Genomic DNA, 20,543 nt, shown 5'->3' on the forward strand with positions numbered 1-20,543 from the left:
GTAGGGAAGCTTTCTCTTATCTGCAAAGCATCAACATGAGCTACTCATCAACATTCTGTAAATGGGAAAGGTTTATCTTGTTGTCATAGAGCGATGAGTATTTGCACATAGTTGACAAAGCAAGGAGAAAACTGCAAGCCTTGATCATAGATAATAACTATGCATTCATCATGGTTTGACTAGCCTGACATGCAACCGCGGGACGTATGATGTGAAGACTCAGATTGGGGGACCTTTTGAAACCATCTACAATTCCGAGGAGCTTGCTCATGGAGCCAATGCCAAGCTTGACATTGGCTCCGTGACATTGCTATCTGATTGCTAGAGCCCATTAAGGATTAGTTCCCCATCATATCCTATACTGTCTTATATGAGCTTGTAGGAGTGGTGGCTCGAGGTGAAAAGTGGTGATATTCCAAGAAGGATTGGCTTCGGATAGGCCATGAGTAGAAAAGACTTGTTGACACTCTACTACTCGTTCAGTAATAGCACTTTGTGTACTCCTTATGACAGGTTGAATACCATGAAATTAGTTTGCTTTTCTTTGGGTTCTTAGATGTGCAGGAAACCATTACTTTCAGTACCCCTAAGTATATCAACTTATGGGGTAGGCTTAGGCCATGGCACACCTCTACTCTTACTACGAAGAGGAAAACATAGGACAACTACATCACCTGTGTGTATGGCTAGCAGTAGATGCAGAAGGCATGGGCTTTTCATTCCTAGCCGAACTAGAAGTCCAAAAGGGTTTTTGAAAAGATACCCAGCACTAGTTCCAATCTCCTTCTGCCATGCTCTAAGGCACGTGATGAGCAACATCTCATTTGTAGCTATTGGGGGACTGTATCATTCACACATACCATTAAAGATTTGGAACCTTTCTTCTATGCTGCTGCTTCTCAAATTGGTCTATGCCAATAGATTCCCTTCAATCTATGGTTGTCTCTGGCTCCAGTTTCACTTGGTGTGTCAATGGCTTCTTTGATAGAATTATCTTTCAAATGGACTGGGTTTCTCAATGCAATGACTTCTAATATTGAATTTACCTACAGTATTGTTGACACGCTCTCATCCCTCTCACCCAACATACCAAGAAGAAGAGAACGAGGGTATCGAGCAGCAAAGTATATGCTTGGAGATTTGCTCCTTACCATGAAACTTGCAAAAGCACCTCTCTTCCCATGAATACACACACACAAAAGACCCAAGTCACACCCTCATTGATCAAGAAACACGATCATGAGGCTTCTCTTTCAAGCTCAAACACCAAGATTCCATAGTTTTCTGCACAAATGTAGAGCAAGAAGAAGGATGGACAAAGAGAGTTTGGAAAAGAGGGAAGAAAGAAGTTACATAGGCACCACAATCTGTTGTGCTCCAACGTCCTCAACTACGTTTTCCCAAGAACCCCAATTACACCCCTTACACCTTTATTAAATCAAATATTTTGAGCATACATGAAGACTAAGGTTGGAGCCTTATGTGTTGCATGTATTCTAGGAAAGATTCCTAAGGTTGTAAAATAAAATAACATATTCAATGGCTTTTATAACTCCAAGCCAAGAATTTACAATGCTAAAAATATATATCAATGAAGTACAACTTAGATGCAATAGCACAAACATATTTGATAAAGTGAATAATTTTTCGATGTAAAGCCACATGCTTTTAGCCTTTTTGATGACAAAATCGAAGGCTATCATTCCTCCCACGAACAATGGTGAAGCATCCTCATTAACCAAAGAACCATAGTACACTTCCATTGTAAGCATCAAGAAAAACTTCTGAATATCCTTCTTCTCTTTTCTTCTCACTTCTGTGGATCATTTTTCCACCTCTTCAATAGCCACTATCTCTTCATATCAATATTTTGCCTTAGTTCCAAACACCCATCATTGACTAACACATTGATAACGATGAATACCATAATCATTTGATTTTGGGAGACACACTATCTACGTGAAAAAAAGATATTGAAAATCCACCAATTTGACACCAAAAAGGTGAAAACCCGCAAAAAAACTTCAAATTAGCACTCCCACTTCATCAAATTTATCTTTAAAGTACTTCCACCCGTGTCTTTAGAAAGATAAGTTAAAAGGAACCTTGGAATTATTACTTAGGCTTAGATTTTTGCTTTTGCATTATGATTTCCATATTAATTCATAATAAAGGATAGGGAAATTGATGTTCAACCTTAGGTTTTTAAATTGAACCTTATCTTCTCCTTTTCTATCTCTTCTCGTTTGCAACAACGCCACGAATGAGAGTGTGAGGAGGCAACAAAGTTTGCCAAGATCTGTCATTGTACTGGCCTTTGTGTAGCCTCAGATAAACATGAGCTGAAGATAACTTGTCAACATGAAACCAGATGTCTTCGGGCAGGCCATACTTGATAAGCTCCTCGTTCTCTCATTTGTCAAGGCCCATGTAAATGGTGTAATTGCTAGCTTCAGGCATGGATTTCAAGTAGGTCACAATGGTTGTGGATATATATCAGCACGGGCCCCACAGATCTTGACGAATTCTGCCTGTACTAGGTAATTATGGGTCCCAGAGATTAAAAAGGCCCCTAAAATGAGGTTTGGTCTCTCCCTGACTAACTCCCAGGTTTTGAACCCTGCACCCTCTTGATCACAGGCAGACGCTCAGAACCATGCACCTGCGTGAGAGGATGATGACAGAGCTCCATCATCCAAATTAATTATTCAAATAAATATAAAAAATTAAACAACCGGCAAGTCACCGGAAGAGAACCGACATGTCCGCAAAAGTCTGGGACCCATATTGATATTTATCTTCAGCCAGTCACCATAGCTCTAGTGCTACAATTGCCTTCCCCTTTGGCCAAATGATGATGAAGCACTTTGATCATCGAATCAAAGAGAAGAAGAAGGACACCTATTCAATTAGTAGTATGAATCTCTTCGTACTTCTTCATTTGTGATGTGGGCCTTCCATCAATTCTTTTTCTTTGCTCCTTCAGAGCTATCTACGCCGAATCCATATTCTTGTAAGTTATGAACCCAAAAGTGCTTGAAGGACCCATTGTGCCAGAAGTCACTAGATTGCACATAGTTTCAGCCCTGTCCCCATCTTCATAAGCAAGGCGCCGTTTGGAGGAGAGTGTGAAGGAAATAACAATATGCTATAAATCTACAGGAAATGCGAGAGTAGAACAGATGGCCATGGCCTCAAAGATGAAAGGGGAGAGGGATAGAAATGGAGCGCCAATGGTCCTGATCTGAATTACGATTGATGCGTTGAGTGAAAGAGAAAAGATAGGGAGTCGTTGAATCATGTGTTATACTTCACTATAGCAACTTCCTCCATCCCTTCTTCTTCTGCTTTCATTAATCTTTTTTTCTTCTAATACTTCAAGTGCTGTAGTAAAAATAACTCGCCCATGAAATGGGGATTTCCAAAGACATCTGGTATCCTTCTCCACATTCATCTTTGCTAGCCTCTCCTCCAAGATGGCTCTTCTTTCTTCCTCCTCCCCTCATCCACAAGAAGCCTGATCCTCAATTTGTAGAGTTGCTAGTAAAATAGAGATTGTGAGAAACAGATATGCATGTAGCTTCTTGTTGCTGTTTCAAAGATCTTCAACACCTACTCTTCACTTTGCAGAATCCATGGCTAGCTTGGTCGTGGCAACAAAACCAAAAATGATTGGCTCTCACCCAACTTACCAAGAGGCACAGAACCAAGGTACCAAGCAGCAAAGTGTATGCTTGGAGCTTTGCTCCTCACCATGAAACTTGCAAAAAACAACTCTCTTGCCATGAATACACACACACAAAATACCCAAGACACACCCTTACTAATCAAGAAACAATGTCAAGAGGCTCCTCTTTCAAGCTCACAGACCAAGAATCCATAGTTTTCTGCAGAACGGTAGAGCAAGAAGAAGGATGGACAAAGAGAGTTTGGAAAAGAGGGAAGAAAGAAGTTAAAGAGGCACCAAAATCTCCCGTGCTCCAACCTTCTCAACCACTTTTTCCCAAGAACCCCAATTGCACCCCTTACACCTTTATTAAATCAAATATTTTGAGCATACATAAGGACTAAAGTTGGAGCCTCATGTGTTGCATGCATTCTAGGTAAGATTCCTAAGGTTGTAAAATAAAACAACATATTCAATGGCTTTTATAACTCCAAGCCAAGCATTTACAATGGTAAAAATATATATCAATGAGGTGCAACTTAGATGCAATAACACAAACATATTTGATAAAGTGAATAATTTATTGATGTAAAGCCACATGCTTTTAGTCTTTTTGCTAAAAAAATTAGAGGCTGTCAAGTGTGTACTCCAAGAAAGCAATGACAAGGATGGGACTGCACAAACCTCTATGCATATATTTCAATCATAGTATTTTTGTGTATACCACCAACAATATTGATTGAGGGCCTTGCCTTAATGCAGGATGGATTTGCTTATGCCTTTGCTAAAGTTGGTATGACAAAACTTGTGATTGTTCTATCATCTTTTGGCAACAAACACTTTGGAAAGAGTTGCACCTCTCACTCATGCTTTTAGCAATGTCTTAAAGCAAGAAGAAGATAAAGAAATTTCCGCTACTACAAACAAAACGTTTTGCAAAAAAAAATCTATCGTGGATCATGTTTTCCCAAAGTGGATATTTCCGATAGTGGATCTTGAATTCCCTTAGTGGATCTGCTTCCCATAGTGGATGTAACAAACCCTACCAAAAATGTAAAGTTTCAAGCTTGACCTGACTAAGGTTTCCAAATTGCTAGACTCTTGATTCATGTCCACATGTAGGGAGGGCAAATGCCAATAGGTGTAGAAACTCATCATTTGAGGGGAGGTGTTGAGAATAGAAAATGATTTTTGATATGTATGCCCATAGAGGCTTGCTCATAAGTGGTTTTGTATGAGAGATATGACAAATATGTATGCTCTAGAAGCTCTAGGAAGAGATGTCCAAAATCCCATGAGTACAGAAGAAGAAAAGTGGTACTATCCAAAAAGCTATAAAGGCATGTACTTGACACTCATTTCAAGGTAATGGTACTATCAAATTGAGTCACTCAAGATTGTGTTTATGATCCAAGATAATCTATCTTGGAACCTAATTCACTTGAGTTACAATTCCTCATTTTGATAATGTATCGTGTGTTTTCTTACGTCCACCATAGCCGATCTAGTTCTAGGTCCGTGTTTCTCAACATATCCTCGAATTTCATGATATTGTGCAATGAAAATCCTAGTGCAAAGAAAGAAAGAAAAAAAATAAGAAGACGTAGGACAAAGTGAAAAAATGCCATTGGCCAAAGAAATAGAAGGAGAAAAGGACAAAAGTGCAAGGGCAACCTTAAAGTTCATGGCAAGCGCAAAAGAGAAAAGCCACATTTTAAATATAAAAGAACACTCTAAATCTTTGTAAAAGAGTGCCAGGTATTCTTCTAAGTAATTTCTAAATGTAGACAATCATGGGTGAAGGAAAAATGCAAAAAGCAAGGGAATAGGGAAAGAGAACCTAGGCTAAAATGGCCGGTCATGTAAAAAAGCAATGGGTGCTCAAGAGGGATTAGGACTTGTATAAAAGGAAAAAAGTGAATGAATAAGCTCACTCTTATATATGGCCAAAACTAGATCTCCTCCTTCTCTTTTTCTTCTTCTTGTTCTTGCTTACTTGAGGAGGAAGTGTGAGGGAGAGAGTGTGTGAGGGTGAGGAACCGTGGTGGAGAGGATCTCCACCTTCTCCTCTCTTCTTCTTCTCTTTTCTTCTTTTCTCCTCTCTTCTCTTGCACATGGCTATGGAGCTTGGGCCTTGGAGCATGAGGATCACGCTTGCTTGAGACTATATATTGGATTATGGAGCTACTGGAGAGCTTTTGGAAGGAGGCAACTTGATCAAGCATGAGGATAAGCTCACTACACTTTTAGGTGTGAGAGCACACATGGCTATATGAGAGGTAGCCATTGCACTTAGCTTAAAAGGCTTGAAGTAATAAGTGGTCCATGGGTCTTGGAGGTTGAGTGAGAACTCTCACATTTTGGTTTCATTTTCCACAAGACTAACTGATTCAAGCTTTGAGTACTTGCGCACTTTGAATCGAACATTGAAGTGGGGTTTGCCTCGAACCAGTGCTTGAGGTAGGTAGGAAGCAAGGGAGTCAATCTTCTTTGCAAGTAATTTTTCTTGGTTTTTGAATTTAGGTAATTAGATTGGGTTATTGTAAGTGGTTTTTTGTGATCTTGATGCATTTAGGTGAGGCAAAAATAAGGAAAATAGAGAAATATAGAGTAGGGTTTTTGTTGTAAAAAGTAGACCCAAAACAGGGAAAAGAGAGCTTCGGGGCGTTAATACAACAAAGAGAGAGAAGGGGTAAGTAATAGGGCAAGAGAGAAGGAGTTTAAGAGGCTACGAAGAGGGGGAAAGAGCTCATTTGTGTGCATTCAATCAAGAGATAGCTTGAGAGAGAGAGAGAGAGAGAGAGAGAGAGAGAGAGAGAGAGAGAGAGAGAGAGAGAGAGAGAGAGAGAGCGCTATATGGCTGGTAAACCATTTGGTACTTGGAAATCTTCACCATCACCCCTTCCAGCTCTGTAAATAAGCTCTGAGTGTGCCCTCCTATTGGATGATTTCTCCTAGGATACTAGATGAAAGATTGATCAAGACATGTGTGAGATTTAGCAAGATTTTTGTAATTCTGAAACTTATGGTGCCACATTGGGATGAATCCATAGTTGTTAGATTCTTACCAATAGCTTGAATAGTTTGAGTCCCTAGTCCAGTTATAAAAACCGTACTAGTTTGTCTTAGACTTGGACTCAGACAACATTACCCGGCCTCAGACAACCACTCAACTTCAGACAACAACTACCCTTGGCCTTGGACAACGGCCTTGGATGGCCGAATTCGGATACCCCAAAACTATCCACTTGGATGTTCACCTATTCGGCCTTGGATGGCCAAGCATCCATTTATTCGGATTGCTCACACTCGGCTGGCCTAAGTCACACACTTGGATACCCCAAAATTGTCCACTTGGATGTTCACCTATTTGGCCTCGGATGGCCAAGCATCCATTTATTCGGATTGCTCACACTCGGCTGGCCTAAGTCACACACTTGGACAGCGGCCTTGGATGGCCGAATTCGGATACCCCAAAATTGTCCACTTGGATGTTCACCTATTCAGCCTCGGATGGCCAATCATCCATTTATTTGGATTGCTCACACTCGGCTGGCCTAAGTCACACACTCAGACATTGTCATTCAGACACTGTTACTCTGATAGACTACATATAAGTCAAATTTTGGCAAATTGGACCCGCCCTAGGGCAGCCAAAGGCTAAGCCCAATCTAGACGATATACTCGTAGGCCTCCAAACATGTAGAATGGCTCATAGGGACACTAGACTCACGAATCATAACATGATAGTCCAGAAACAGCTATGAAAATTGACCATTAGTTGCTTATCCCGATGGAAACCGGACTAACTGACTGAACTTGCTATCCCTTAGACCACACATCTAGGACACCATAGAGACTAGAATGAACCTCTTAGAGCGGTTGTTAAACACATGAAAGGATCAGGAAAAGCATATGTGGCATAGTATTGTTTTCATTGAATTTTCACACTACATCAATTGAACATTTGACATGCACTAGAGAAGCTAAAAGCCTCATTTTACATAGCACACTTTGAGGAGCACACCACTAGCATCGAAAGCCCGTAACATTGAGGATTGTTTTAAATAATAAGGAATTTATGCAAAATAAGTAAGCTAAATGAACCCACTAGTAGGAGGAGGCCCTAGACATCTAACAGTGGGCAAGAATCCAATCACCAAATACTAAGAGACTTGAATTGGCAAGTCGCTAGGGAGCAACAATGATAGGAATATGTTATTATTTTTATGATTATGCTATTTATAACTCTTGACCAATGGCTCTATCAACGAATAAGCCATACACAACTAAGTGCAATTAACTTCCCTTGATACATGCACTTTGCAAACTCCATCTTTCAAATATGTGAGAAGAGACTTATCCCTTCCCATTACCTATTCTCGTACATCATAGCATGGGCCTAATGTATCTCATGAGAAAATCAAAGCAAGCATCTATCAATTTAGAAATACGTTACTTATAATCGAAACCATAGTTGGATTGAAAGTGATACCTTTGATCTAAGCTTCATTGTTGGTTGTATGATTGCCATCCCCACACAACATTCTTCGCTTGGAGCTCGGGGGGGGGGGGGGGGGGGGGAGGGGGGTCACTCATGAATGTAAGTATATATAACGTGAGTTCAAAATAATGGGTTTTTAAAACACCATTTTTATACTTTTTTTACATATAGAAGGGTGCCATATAAAGGGGTTACTTACAAATTGAATAGAAAAGGGTTATGTTTTATTCAAGAAAAATTCACAAATTAGGATATTTATAAATAGGCCATGAAGGCAGAATAGATTCGAGATGGGAGAGCATAAGGGAAGATGGCTAAGTTGAGGATCGAGATAGAGGGAATTGAGCTAACTCTATCCCTTGCAGCCTCTTAGGGTAACTCTTCTCTCTCTCAAGCTCTCTCTCAAAATATCTTGGAGGGGTATCCTTCTCTTTACCTCTGTCTCACAGCCGCTCGAGGTCTCCTTATGCTTCATTGTGCCTCCCCCATGCCTCATATTTAAAATGAATTAGAGAAGAGGGGATGTGGCTGAGAACAAGAGTTCTTGGTGGAGGAACTCTTGGAAAAACTAGCTATTTGATTCTTAACTCATAAATTTGATGGTTCCATTGGCTCCAAAAGGGGGGTAAAACCCCAAAACACTTGATTAGAAAGCTTTCGGATCACTCCTTTCTCTCCCTATTCGAAGTGCTATCTACTGCCTGTAGATTGCAATCGCAGTGCGCGTGATTTCACCAATCTCTCTCTTTATTTATTTCTTTTTATAAAATCTCCAAATCTGACTAAAATATCATGTCTTTTCTTTTAAATGACATCTAGTTCTAGAAATCTCCATATCTTTTTAGGATAATATCTAAAATATCTAGAATATACTAGTTTTTCCCAAAATCTAATGTTTTTGGACCATCCATACTATACATATTAACACTAATGATTAATATGGCTCATAACTCTCGTTCACATTGTAGCTTTCATGAAGGGTGGCTATGGTCCTTGTCAATCCGAGAAAAATATCAGATTTACGAATTTTTTTTAAAGCATAAATTTTTAATTAAATAAAATTTTTAAGTTATAGGAAGTAGTGTAGGAGGTGGTGCTGTTGTACTAGCTATTAAAACACTGAGGATTTGTCCACCAACCTTTAGTGAAGGCAAGTTAGATGGTAGAAACTATACCTTGTGGAAGTTGAAAATTACAACTATCCTTGATTCTTATGAGCTTTTGGAGACTATGCTGGGGACTGATGCAGAACCATATCCCACCCCCAACCCATCAAATCCTAGTGTGATGATTTCTCAAAATGCAGATCTTGTACGAGCTTGGAAACGAAGGAATGTAGATGCATTGTGTGCCTTAGTTACAAGTTGTTCTGATAATGTTCTGACTTTGATTCAACATACAACCAAAGAATTAGAGGCTTGGAATGTACTGAGGAGTCAATATGAAACGTGAAACCAAACAAGGATTCAAAACTTAGAGATCAACTAGGAGTGGAGAAGTTTCCTGAAGGAGAGATATCCGAATCATTCATCACTCAGATAAAGAATCTGCGTGACTAGATGGTTGGTGTTGGGATACAAGAGACTAGTGAGGAGCTAGCAAGGAGGTGTCTTCAGATTTATCCACAAAAGTTCGATGGACTAGTAACTACCCTTAACACTCAAGTGAGACCTCAAGCTTTGAGTTTTGAAGAGTTTTGTGCATTATTGTTGGAGGAGGAGTTAAGGCTAAAAGCCCGAGAAGGAAGCAACAATAGAGATGTTGCATTCTCTGCCAATGCAAAGGGCAAAGGTGGTTCCTCCACCAAAAATGATGGCGCCAAAAAGAAGAAGGGTGGTAAGAAGAAGTTTCATGGAGAGTGTTTCTACTGCAATATGAAAGGACATGCAATTGCAGATTGTTGTGTCAAGAAGACAAATGAAAAGAATGGTACCCTTAAAAGTGAAGGGAAAGAGATAGCCAATACGACTGAAGTAGAGTTGGCATTATTCATGGCGACCATTAAGGAGGTGTACTCCTTGGTGCAAGAAGAATCTACCACTGACTCATGGGTGTTTGATAGTGGGGCCTCCTGTCACATGACCAACAAGAAAGGTCTATACAGTTCTATGCAACCTCTACAAGAATCCATCATTGTAACGATTGGAAATGATGCAAAATTCCCTGATGCGAGCATAGGTACTATTTCATTTGTTGCAGCAAATGGTGATGCCAAAAAGCTTTCAAATGTATTGTATGTTCCCGAAATTAGGAGAAATAAGTTATCAATTGCTACCATAATTGATATTGGTCATGAAGTGAGGTTCAAGAAGACAAGTGTAAAAATTCTTGACAGTGATGGCAAAGTTGTCAGCAAAGGATAAAGAAGGAACAACCTATATGAGCTAAGTGCTCTTACAGCCACTCCTGGAGTGGGCATAAGTAAGCTTTGGCATCAAAGGTTTGGACACATAAGATTTGCACTATTGAAGGAGATGGACAAGCAAGGTATGGTTGCTCACCTACTTGCAATGACTGAATTGAAGGAACCATGTGAAGCTTGTATGATGGGCAAGCAACAGAGAAAGGAATTTCCACAAGAAAGCAAGAATAGAGCATAGGCTTTTCTAGAGTTGGTGCATGTTGACTTGTGTGGTAAGATTGTCAATGACTACAGTAGGAAGATGTGGGTGTACTTCCTTTGTGATAAGGCTCAATCTTTTGGTAAGTTTAAAGAATGGCTAAAACTAGTTGAGAATGAAACAGGGAAAAGTGTGAAGAAATTTAGAACAAATGGTGGTGGTGAGTTCAACTCAAAGGATTTTGAAGACTTTTGCAAAAGAAAAGGGATCAAGCATCAATTGATAATGCCTCACACACCTCATCAGAACAGTGTTGTGGAATGCAAGAATCACACCATTGTGGAGATGGCAAGATGCATGCTAAAGGGCAAGGGATTGCCTAACCATTTTTGGGTTGAAGCTGCTAATACTGCAGTCTACATTTTAAATCGGAGCTACATAAAGGCTGTCAAGGGAAAAACACCTCATGAAGCTTACACTAGTAAGAAACCATCTATCTCACACTTCAAAATTTTTGGATGTGAATGTTATGCACATATTTCAGATGAGAAGAGAAACAAGTTACAACCAAAAAGCAGAAAATGTATATTCTTGTGTTATAGTGATGAGCAGAAGGCTTACAAATTATATGACCAAGAGGCAAATAAGATCATTGCGAGCTGTGATGTGGTGTTCAAGGAGCAGCTACATATAGTGGAGGAGAAGAAGGCAAGTTATTTCACTTTATCATCAAGCAAAGAAGTAGTCCAATATGAACTTGTCCCAAGAGCAGTCCCTATCCTTAAGAAGGAGGAAGCATCATCGTCAGATGATGAGGAAAAATTTCATCAACCTGACATCACTCCACCAAAAAAATCATTGCCATGTTGGGTGAAGCAGGTCTATGACCAAAATAATCCTATGCCCACATTTGTTGAGGAGAAGGTAGACGAACTAAGGAGGTCTTAGAGAATAGAGGAGCAAAGGAGGGCTTCTACTCACATAGTCAATATGGCCTTGATGGCTGAGACTATGGGAGAAGTAAAGGAGCCAACTGACTTAGAATAAGCACTTGCAAATCCAGCATGGAAGGTAGCTATGCAAGTCTAGTATGACAACATAATGAAGTATGATAGTTGGGAGCTAGTGGATCTAGCAAAGCGGAAGGCTATTGGCTGATGGTACCTTGGAAAAGTACAAATCTAGACTGGTTGCACAAGGATTTTCATAGGTTGAAGGGTTTGATTTTCAAGAGTCATTTGCCCCAACTTCCAGAATGACCACTATTCGCACAATACTTGCAGTGGCCACCCACAAGTAGTGGCTAGTTTACCAAATGGATGTTAAGTCAACATTCTTAAATGTTGACCTCAAGGAGGAGGTGTATGTGGTTCAACCACCAGGGTTTGAGGACCCCCATTCTGAGAACAAAGTGTGGAAGCTGAAAAAGGCATTGTATGGACTGAAACAAGCCCCTAGAGCAAGGTACCAGTAGATAGATAAGTTCTTTTTAAGCTTAAACTTCAAAAGATGTGCCTCAGATGCTAACTTGTATGTTTACAGGGATGGTGAAAAGTCTGTAGTGATTGTTCTATATGTGGACGACCTTCTTATTACAGGTGACTATGAAGATATGATCAACCAAACTTGAAAGGCTTTGAGTTCTGAGTTTGAAATGACAGGCTTGGGCTTGCTGCACTATTTTTTGGGAATTGAAGTCTGGCAAGAGCCAAGAAAGATCATTATCTCTCAAAAGAAGTATGCATGGGAGATCTTAAAAGCATTTGGCATGATCGAGTGCAAGGAGATAGCTACACCTATAGAGGTGAATGCAAAGTTGTTTGTTGAGGATACATCAGCACTAGCAGACATTAGGAGGTACAGGAGGATGGATCTACTTGTGTAACACCTGACCAGATATCAGTTTTGCTATTGGTGTTTTGAGTAGGTTCTTAAACAAACCTCATGAGAGTCATTGGAAGGCTTCGGATGCAGATGCTCGGATACTTGAAGGAAACTCTTGACTATGGTATCACATACAGTTTCAAAACTTCTCTTGTGGGGCATTGTTGTGACTCAGATTGGGTAGGAGACAATGATTCTAGGAAATCAATTTCTGGTTATTGTTTCTCTTTGGGTTCAAGAATTTTCTTTTGGATTAGTAAGAAGCAACCAACAGTGGCATTGTCTTCTATCGAAGTAGAGTACAAGGTAGCTTATTTTGTTGCATGTGAAATAGTATGGTTGAGAAGGATCCTATGGCATATGGGAGTGCAGGATGAAGAATCAACTATGCTGAGATGTGACAATCAAAGTTGCATTGCCATTGCCAAAAATCTAGTGTTTCATACGCACACCAAACATATAGAGATCCAGTATCACTATGTGCATGATTTGACAAAGGATGGGATAGTGGAATTGGTCTATTGTCCAATAGAGGAGAATGGAGTAGATATCTTCACCAAAGGACTTACGAAGGATCTGATTCAAGTTCATCTTCAGAGACTTGGCATTGGGCTGAGGAGATAGTTCACCTATGGGTGGACATATAGTTGACCTACGTGTAGACATTGAGGGAGGGTGTTAGATATGCTCAATGCTCCACCCTCATAAGGTGCCACCAATGATCCATGTTGCTCAAAGTTGAGGAGAAGCCAAATGTGAGCCTGGATATTGGTTGAGTCCTGACTTGTATGTCAGATGAGGTCTATGTGCCCGGATGGCAAAAAGGTGACCATTGTGGGTCTAATCTTTGGGTTGGACTGAGTAGTTAAGCTGGTAGCAACTCAAGGCACATTGCATCAAAGTTGCGAGGTAAGGGAGTTAAAAGGGGCCCCTATTTTGGGGTCTGGGGGACAACTAGTGGAGGCTCATATGGTAGGTCGGGCTGACCTAACGGACTTCATGGGCCATAAAAGCTAAACCCCTTCACACTCATCGATCATCTATCACCCAGTCAGAATTGTTTAAGCTAGCCTTAAGCTCTTCACCTATCTTTTGTCTAGATTTCCATCTAAGCTTCATAGTGAAAGCACATGGGTGGACAAAGCCATCTTTGTATTAGTTATTTGGAGCTAAAGAAAATTTCTAATTCTCCTCTTATTTGTTGTGTACTCTCTATCTCTATCTCTTTCTTAGATTCTGTTCACTGCGCTGTGTAATTTCTATAGGAATGTCACAGGGCACCTCTAGGACACCTGGTCTAGAATCTCCCAGTTCACTCCTTCTTCTTCTTTCAATTCAAAGTGTTGTTTTCAGATTTTCAATTGCGATCGCAACACTCGCAATTTCACCCATCTTTATTTTTCATGAAAAATCCAAAACTAGCTTAAAAAGCAACTTTATTTTTACATACCATCCTAGTCTAGAAGTTTTCCTAGCTTTTTAGGATATTTATAATAAATAATATAAAAAATAGGCTAAAATTATTCAACAATCTAGTATTTTGAAATCATCCATGTCACAGACACTAGCACTAATGACTCAGATGACATTGACTCTCTAGATCAATAAGAAAGTTAGACGATGATGTACTCCAGATTTTTTCACAGTGTGTCCACGTAGTGGCACGACACCGTGCAAGCCTAGCCTTTGAAGTTTCCTTCCATGAAAACAGTGGCCCTATGAAAGTGACCCCAACTTATACATATTGTCTAATCATTTCCACAGGTTGACCATCATACATAAAGTGATGCTCTGAACGTGTCACCCAAGCTGCCGAGGTGTTACAGACCATAATTTTAGTCTTTCCAAGATTAACCTGAGACCTTTATCTTTAGAGAACACATGCAATGCATCTAGATGTCATTTTAGTCCCTCGGGTGAATTTGAGATGAGCACCATATCATCTGCATATAACAAAATTGGTATCAATACCCCAGCCAAGCTGGCTCCCATACCACATGCCATCTTTGTATGTAATTAGAAATCTCATCAATGTACAATCCAAATAGTAGAGGAGAGAGGGAACAACCTTGCTTTACACCAACCATGCTAGACACTGAGTTTGTTGTACCTCCAGCCACTCATACTCTCCTTGTGAAGCGGAGAATCAAAATGAGGCTAGGGTTAGGGATGGAGCCGACAGCCGACCGAATCCACCAGATGCACCTAACTTGAGAACTCCTAGGTGTAGTGACTAGTAGCTACATATAATTAGCAATTTTTGAGTGGTGTGTCTTCCCATTTCTTGCCTTTTTTATTTTTGGAATAAACAGTTTCTTGGCTTGGGTGGTGTAGTACAAGATAGGGTTTTTATTCTATGGGTTCTTGAGCATGGGATGGGGAGGTAGGGGGCTTTAATGATTTACTAAGGAAGTTCCTACTGAGCATGTACCCTTATTTGCCTAGTATAACAAGGAGAGGGGTGGTGGAAAAAAATGGATGGATATAGTTGGTGAATTGGCTATCGTTCATGTCCTCATGGAGGGCCATGCAAAATGATGGGAGTAAAGTAGCACACGACATTACCTGAGTCATGGCACATCCATCTATTCCCACGCTAATGTCAAAAAAGAGAGGCGGAGATGGTACTCTGCTAGTGTGGGGGGTTGCCTGAGGAGAGTCCTAAGTAATCTAATATAATTACATGTTGTTACAAAGGCAGGGCCTGGGCAAGAGGAGAATTCCATCAAGAAATGGGCCATGGAGTCCCATAGATCTTATTTCGAGAAAGTGAGTGCTTCCTCTGGTTTTGTGGTGTTGATGTTGTAGATCTTTGGGAAGTTGTATCGGCCATGCATGTCAGGGTCAAAATCTACTCCAACCCTCCGAGGATATGGTAGGTAGGTTTGGTCATTTCATTCAAAGGGTAGGGAGCCACAAAATGACATTCACGCATCCACATTTTCATTCCAGACTCTTCTTCTCCACTTAGGTTGGGACTCGTAGCCTTTCACCATGTGGGGCATCTCCTCAATCTTGTTCTCCTAGTAATCTAGGGATTCTTTCCCCCAAGTCGTTGGAGTATTCTCTCTTTCAGCGAGCCATCCGTCACCAAGCCTCCTTCCCATGGCAATTACTTCCTTTACCACTTTGGTGGATAGCACTTTGCACAAAGCCGTTAGGTATTGGAAGGTAAAATCAAAGGGTTGGCAGAGATTTTTCCACTCCTCCCAAAAAGATAGCTCTGTATTCTAGTTCATGGGTGAGCAATCCCTTTTTAGTGGGATGAGAGGGTGTGGAATTGCGGGAGGTTGTGCTTTTTCCCTTTTGTGTGCTTGATCTAGCATGCTGGCTCTCTTCTTTTTCGGTTATGCCCTCCTATCTACTGTAGCATCCTGTTCTTGAGGGGGCTCTGGTTGTGGTGAGGAAGGTGGTGGGATCCACTCCCCATCTTGTTGTGCTTCTTCATGGCCTGCCTTCCTTTTGTGGTTGTTCTTTTTCAATGAACCCAAGTGCGTCCACATCCTACAAAGTTAGGCTTGCCAAGAAGAGATAGTGCCGTTGCTCTTCTAGGCTTGGGCCTATTCCACTAGGTTGTGATGGCATTTGCAATCCTGCTTTCAGTGCTCTACGAGCCATTCCTAGTTTCCTTTTGATGGGCTCTATAGATTCTCCCTCCTCTTCCTGGGTGACATCCACAAGAGTATCCAAGAAGGCTCGTTGCTACATTTGGAAACTCACTTGGGAAAAAGCCTCTACTTTGCTTTTAACAAGTATTTTTTCATTTTCTATTTGAGTGAGACGGTGTGCCAAGGCTTCAATTCTTTCTTCATTGTGGATTTCCCACTCCTTTGTTTTCTCCATCATCCCCCCTCGGAGCTCTCCCCGTGCCTACATGCTAGGGATGTTATGATGGATTTCTACTCTTTCTCTTTGTGGGTGAGCTTCTCCTTTTCTTTTTCTAAGTGTTGAATTTCTCTCTCTAGCCTTTCCTGATCATGGATTTCCAAGAATACCCTAATTATGAGGACTTCGACCTGTTGGTGATGGTCTTCCTGTTCTTGTTTCCTTTCTAATTATTTCTCTGCCAGCTCTAACATGCCTAATTGAACTCTTTGTAGTTGAGCTTCCAAGTCCTGGTGTTGTAGTATTAAGGCCTTATATTTGTGTTGTAGTGTCACAAGTTCTTGGGCTTTCTCTTTGAGCTATTGTCTCTAGGTTTTCTACTCATCCTCCTTAGGGCTGAGGGTGGTCCTTAGCTTGCTAATATCTTTTTGGTATGTGGTAACTTGTTGTGGTTTTTCCAATTGAAAGGCCGCCATCACCTCTTTCTCAGCTTCCAGCTCAGCCAACCACTATTCTTGTCTCCTCCTTGGCTTTATCTAGTTGAGAGAAAAGCTCCTTGACATATTCGTCGTGCTCTACGGGTGGCCTCTTTGTTGTAGGGGTGGAGGTTGTGGAGCTTGTTACCCTTTGCCTCTTCGGGTTCTGCCTCGACTCGGCATCTACTACACTTGGTCTTTTGGTTCCTACTAGGGGCGTTCCTTCTCTTGCTCCTTGGACAAATTCTTTATTCACAAAGTATTGGACCAAAGCTATTAAGTTGTTGGCGTCGACCTAGGTCGTAGAACTAGGAGTGGAGATGGTAGTGGTGGTGATGGGCATCTTGAGTGGGGGTGATTGGGTTTTTTCCCTTGCCTTCTTGTACTGTAGGTGGTACAAACTCTGGCGACACATGGGTGCTTGAGCCAGCCTTTCATCTCTATGGGGCTCACAAGTTCTTTAGGCTCACCTTGGTTGAACTACTGCTTAATGGACTTGTGTATGGCGAGGGCCATGTCATCCTCCTTTTTTCTAAACTCCTCCTCCTCCTCTTCCTACTTCCTCTTTGTTTCCTCCTCGATATTTTTGGATTCCCTTAGAGCCTTTTGCAGGTCCACTTTCTCTTTTTTCTTACTCTGCTTTTCCTACTATTCTTGTGCAATTTTCTTCTTCATCTTCTTGGCCTTTCTTCAGCTAGTTTTCTCTTCTTCTTCCATGATTTCTTCTTCTTCACTCAGTGTCCTTTCACTGGATTGTACCTCCTGTTCTTTGTGAGGTGGTGACTTGTTTGGTGTTTCATCCACTCCCTCTTCTATTTCCTCCTACCCTTGCCCCAAGACTTCCCTGATGATTGCAATGAGGACCCCACTGAATCCAGTGGTTGCAACCTTTGATGATGAAGCTTTTATTTTAGCTTTGGTGGTAGGGGATTCCCCCATGGTGGGGTATCCTCCCATTGCTAGAGATTTTGTCGAGGTCTCAATGGTATTCCTCACAAAATCGTTGAGGTTCACATCATCGAGCACCCTTGTTGTGATGCTCTCTAGTAGGGGGATGTTGATGCGGCTCATGATGGTGTTGTATCTTTGACTAGAGAATAATACGTGCACCATCTTGGCTTGGATTTGGATTTCAGGAATATCCATCAAGTTGATGCCGTTGTTGGTGTGGACCCTTACCTTGTTTATTCCTAGCAATGCATATACATCTCTCATTTCCTTCCTCTCTACTTTTCTCACCAAGCCCAAGGCCTTTTCTACCAGCTTCGGGGTCAGCTCAATCTACACCCACCGATGAATTTCCTCTACCTCATGCACAATTATTGTTTCGCGGTTCCTGTGGAAGGTTCTAAAAAATTCCGCATAGTGGAAGCAGTCTACCCCTTGGCCTATTGCTTCCACGTATTTTTGCAAGTTGCATTGCTCGATGATCTGCCTCACAGCCTGTTCTTCAATGGCCACATATTCTAGGTTGAAGATATGTCATAACTTGAACTGATTGAAGGCACATGTCTCCACTGAAAAGCCATACTTTGCTTGTTCCTTGTTGGAAAAGGGCAATTTGCCAGCCTTTTCTTGGCATGTCATGAAACCATATTTGCCATTAGTGTTATTCATAATAATCACACACAGAAGGGAACGATTACATATTTGTTGAACTGAATTGCACGAGTGTGGGAACTGAATTTTCTTCCAATTAATCTGTTGATTTCAAATTTTATTGGGCTTTAATTCACAAGTTGTTTCCCCCCTACTAACGTGTGCCTTTCCTTTATTGTTTTCTTTGTGTGTTTGGTTTGATTTATCTCACCCCGACCGTTGCCTTATTTTTTCCTTATCTTTGGTTTGATTTATCTCACCCCAACCATTGCCTTACTTTTGCCTTACCCGTCCACTTTGGGATCCTTCCTAGGATTTGAAGCTAGAGGACTGAGGCTATTCTGTGCATGGGTATAGTATTTTACTTTTACATGAGCCAAGCATAAAATTTTGGATTATATCCCATGTGAGCATACTGGTCCATGCAAGAGGTCGGATACCGAGGTGGGTGATACAGGTAAGGACATCAAGCAAGAAGTCATTGGAGCCCATGCGGGTAGCAATGTGGAGATCTTCCTAGGTGAGGATGCGATTTAAGTAGGGGTGTCCCTGAATATGTTCTTTCATGGGTCGGTCACGAATGGTCATTAATACCCTATAAGAGATTGGAGCCACATAATTTGGGTCATACTCCGATGTTTTGTTTGCGCGTCATTGCTCAAAATTTGATATGACGTGACATCCCTCAAGCTCCCATTGGAGGCAAAGGGTGTACCATTTTTTCAAGAAAGGGGAGTTGCAAGGGCTACAGGCTATTTCAAGTCTTCTATTTCTTGATTATTGGCCCAAGTTGCGCACTTGTCATACGTAATGATGAGGCATTGTTGCTGTACTTGTTCATGGGAGACCTCGATGGCCATTAGCTTCACATATGCTCTTTAGAATCTTTGACAAACATGAATTTTGATTCTTCCCAAGAACAAGGGAGTATCCATATTCCCATTGCCAAAGGTTCATCCAAGAGGCCTAAGTCTAGTCATCGTAGCTTTGATCCAATGTCATGAAAGTAGCATTCCAGTTATGGAGGCAAGTAACCAAGTCATCTCAAGTATTTTTAGCTAAGTTGGTTGGCAGGGTTAGAATCGATAATTGCTCATAAGAGGGTCTAAGCCCGGTAGGTGGTCGAGGATTGACAGAACTAGAGATTTTAGTAGTTACTGACTAGAGCTTGGTTTGCTCCTTACATTGTAGTTGGGCCTCAAGCTCAATGGGTGTGGTTGTAGTTTCAGGTGTCGTACTAGTGGATGTGTTGGAGATTTGAGGGGTATCATCAGCGCTAGATTTGGGTGTTTGGTCTATAGCAGAATGTAATTGTGGGCGATGGATTAGTTTAGGCATTGTTGAGCTAGGATTTGGTGGTTCCATGGATTTGGTGGCCCGATTATTTTGTTGCACGAGTATCTCTGATTCACTGCTTTGCATGGCCAATCTCAAGGGTGGTGTTTGATCAAGATTTTGGTTTGATTTGGATTTAGGTAGCCAAATCCAGGCGTTACCCTTGTAGTAGCCTTGTGCTTGCAATAAGGTCTTGGGGACCCATCGTGACTTGAGAGGGCATCCTTTTTAATAGGTTCTACTTGGCCTCCTAGGTTTTGGGTGTGGTCCATTAGCCTTGCAAGGCCGTGGGTTTTTGTTCCTAGGTGGCGGTACGTGCTGCTTAGGTACCCATTTGAACTCGGGTTCATGGGCTTCAACGTTGGGTTCATGGGTTGGTGGCATTGAGACTTGGCAGGTTGTGGCGAGTCATGACCCCCCTCCTTAGTCTTGACGGTGGGTTTCTCTACTGGTGGCTTTACAGACTTAAAAGGAGTCACACTGCCCTTGTTAAAAATTGTAACTATGCAGATGTTATCCATGGCTAGATGGATGCACTATGATTCATAGTCGACATTGCAATGAGCTTGCTTCTTAAAAGTTCATCCTAACAATGACTTTGTGCGTGCATCTTTAGTGTTGGGCAACACATAGAAGATTATCGGCATGCTTTCAGACTCGATAGAAATTGCAACCTTGCACTTTCCCAAAAG

General features: G+C 41.3%; 1 pseudogene; it reads left to right on the forward strand.

The window, feature by feature from the left end:
- Nucleotides 1-682: 682 nt before the first annotated feature.
- LOC148033618 (triose phosphate/phosphate translocator, chloroplastic pseudogene) lies at nucleotides 683-4,676 on the forward strand (annotated as a pseudogene).
- The last annotated feature ends 15,867 nt before the right edge of the window (nucleotides 4,677-20,543 follow it).

The sequence above is a fragment of the Lygodium microphyllum genome, chromosome 7, assembly GCF_053477565.2.
Source record: "Lygodium microphyllum isolate KBCC chromosome 7, Lygodium_microphyllum_v1.1.10, whole genome shotgun sequence".
Classification (NCBI taxonomy): domain Eukaryota; kingdom Viridiplantae; phylum Streptophyta; class Polypodiopsida; order Schizaeales; family Lygodiaceae; genus Lygodium; species Lygodium microphyllum.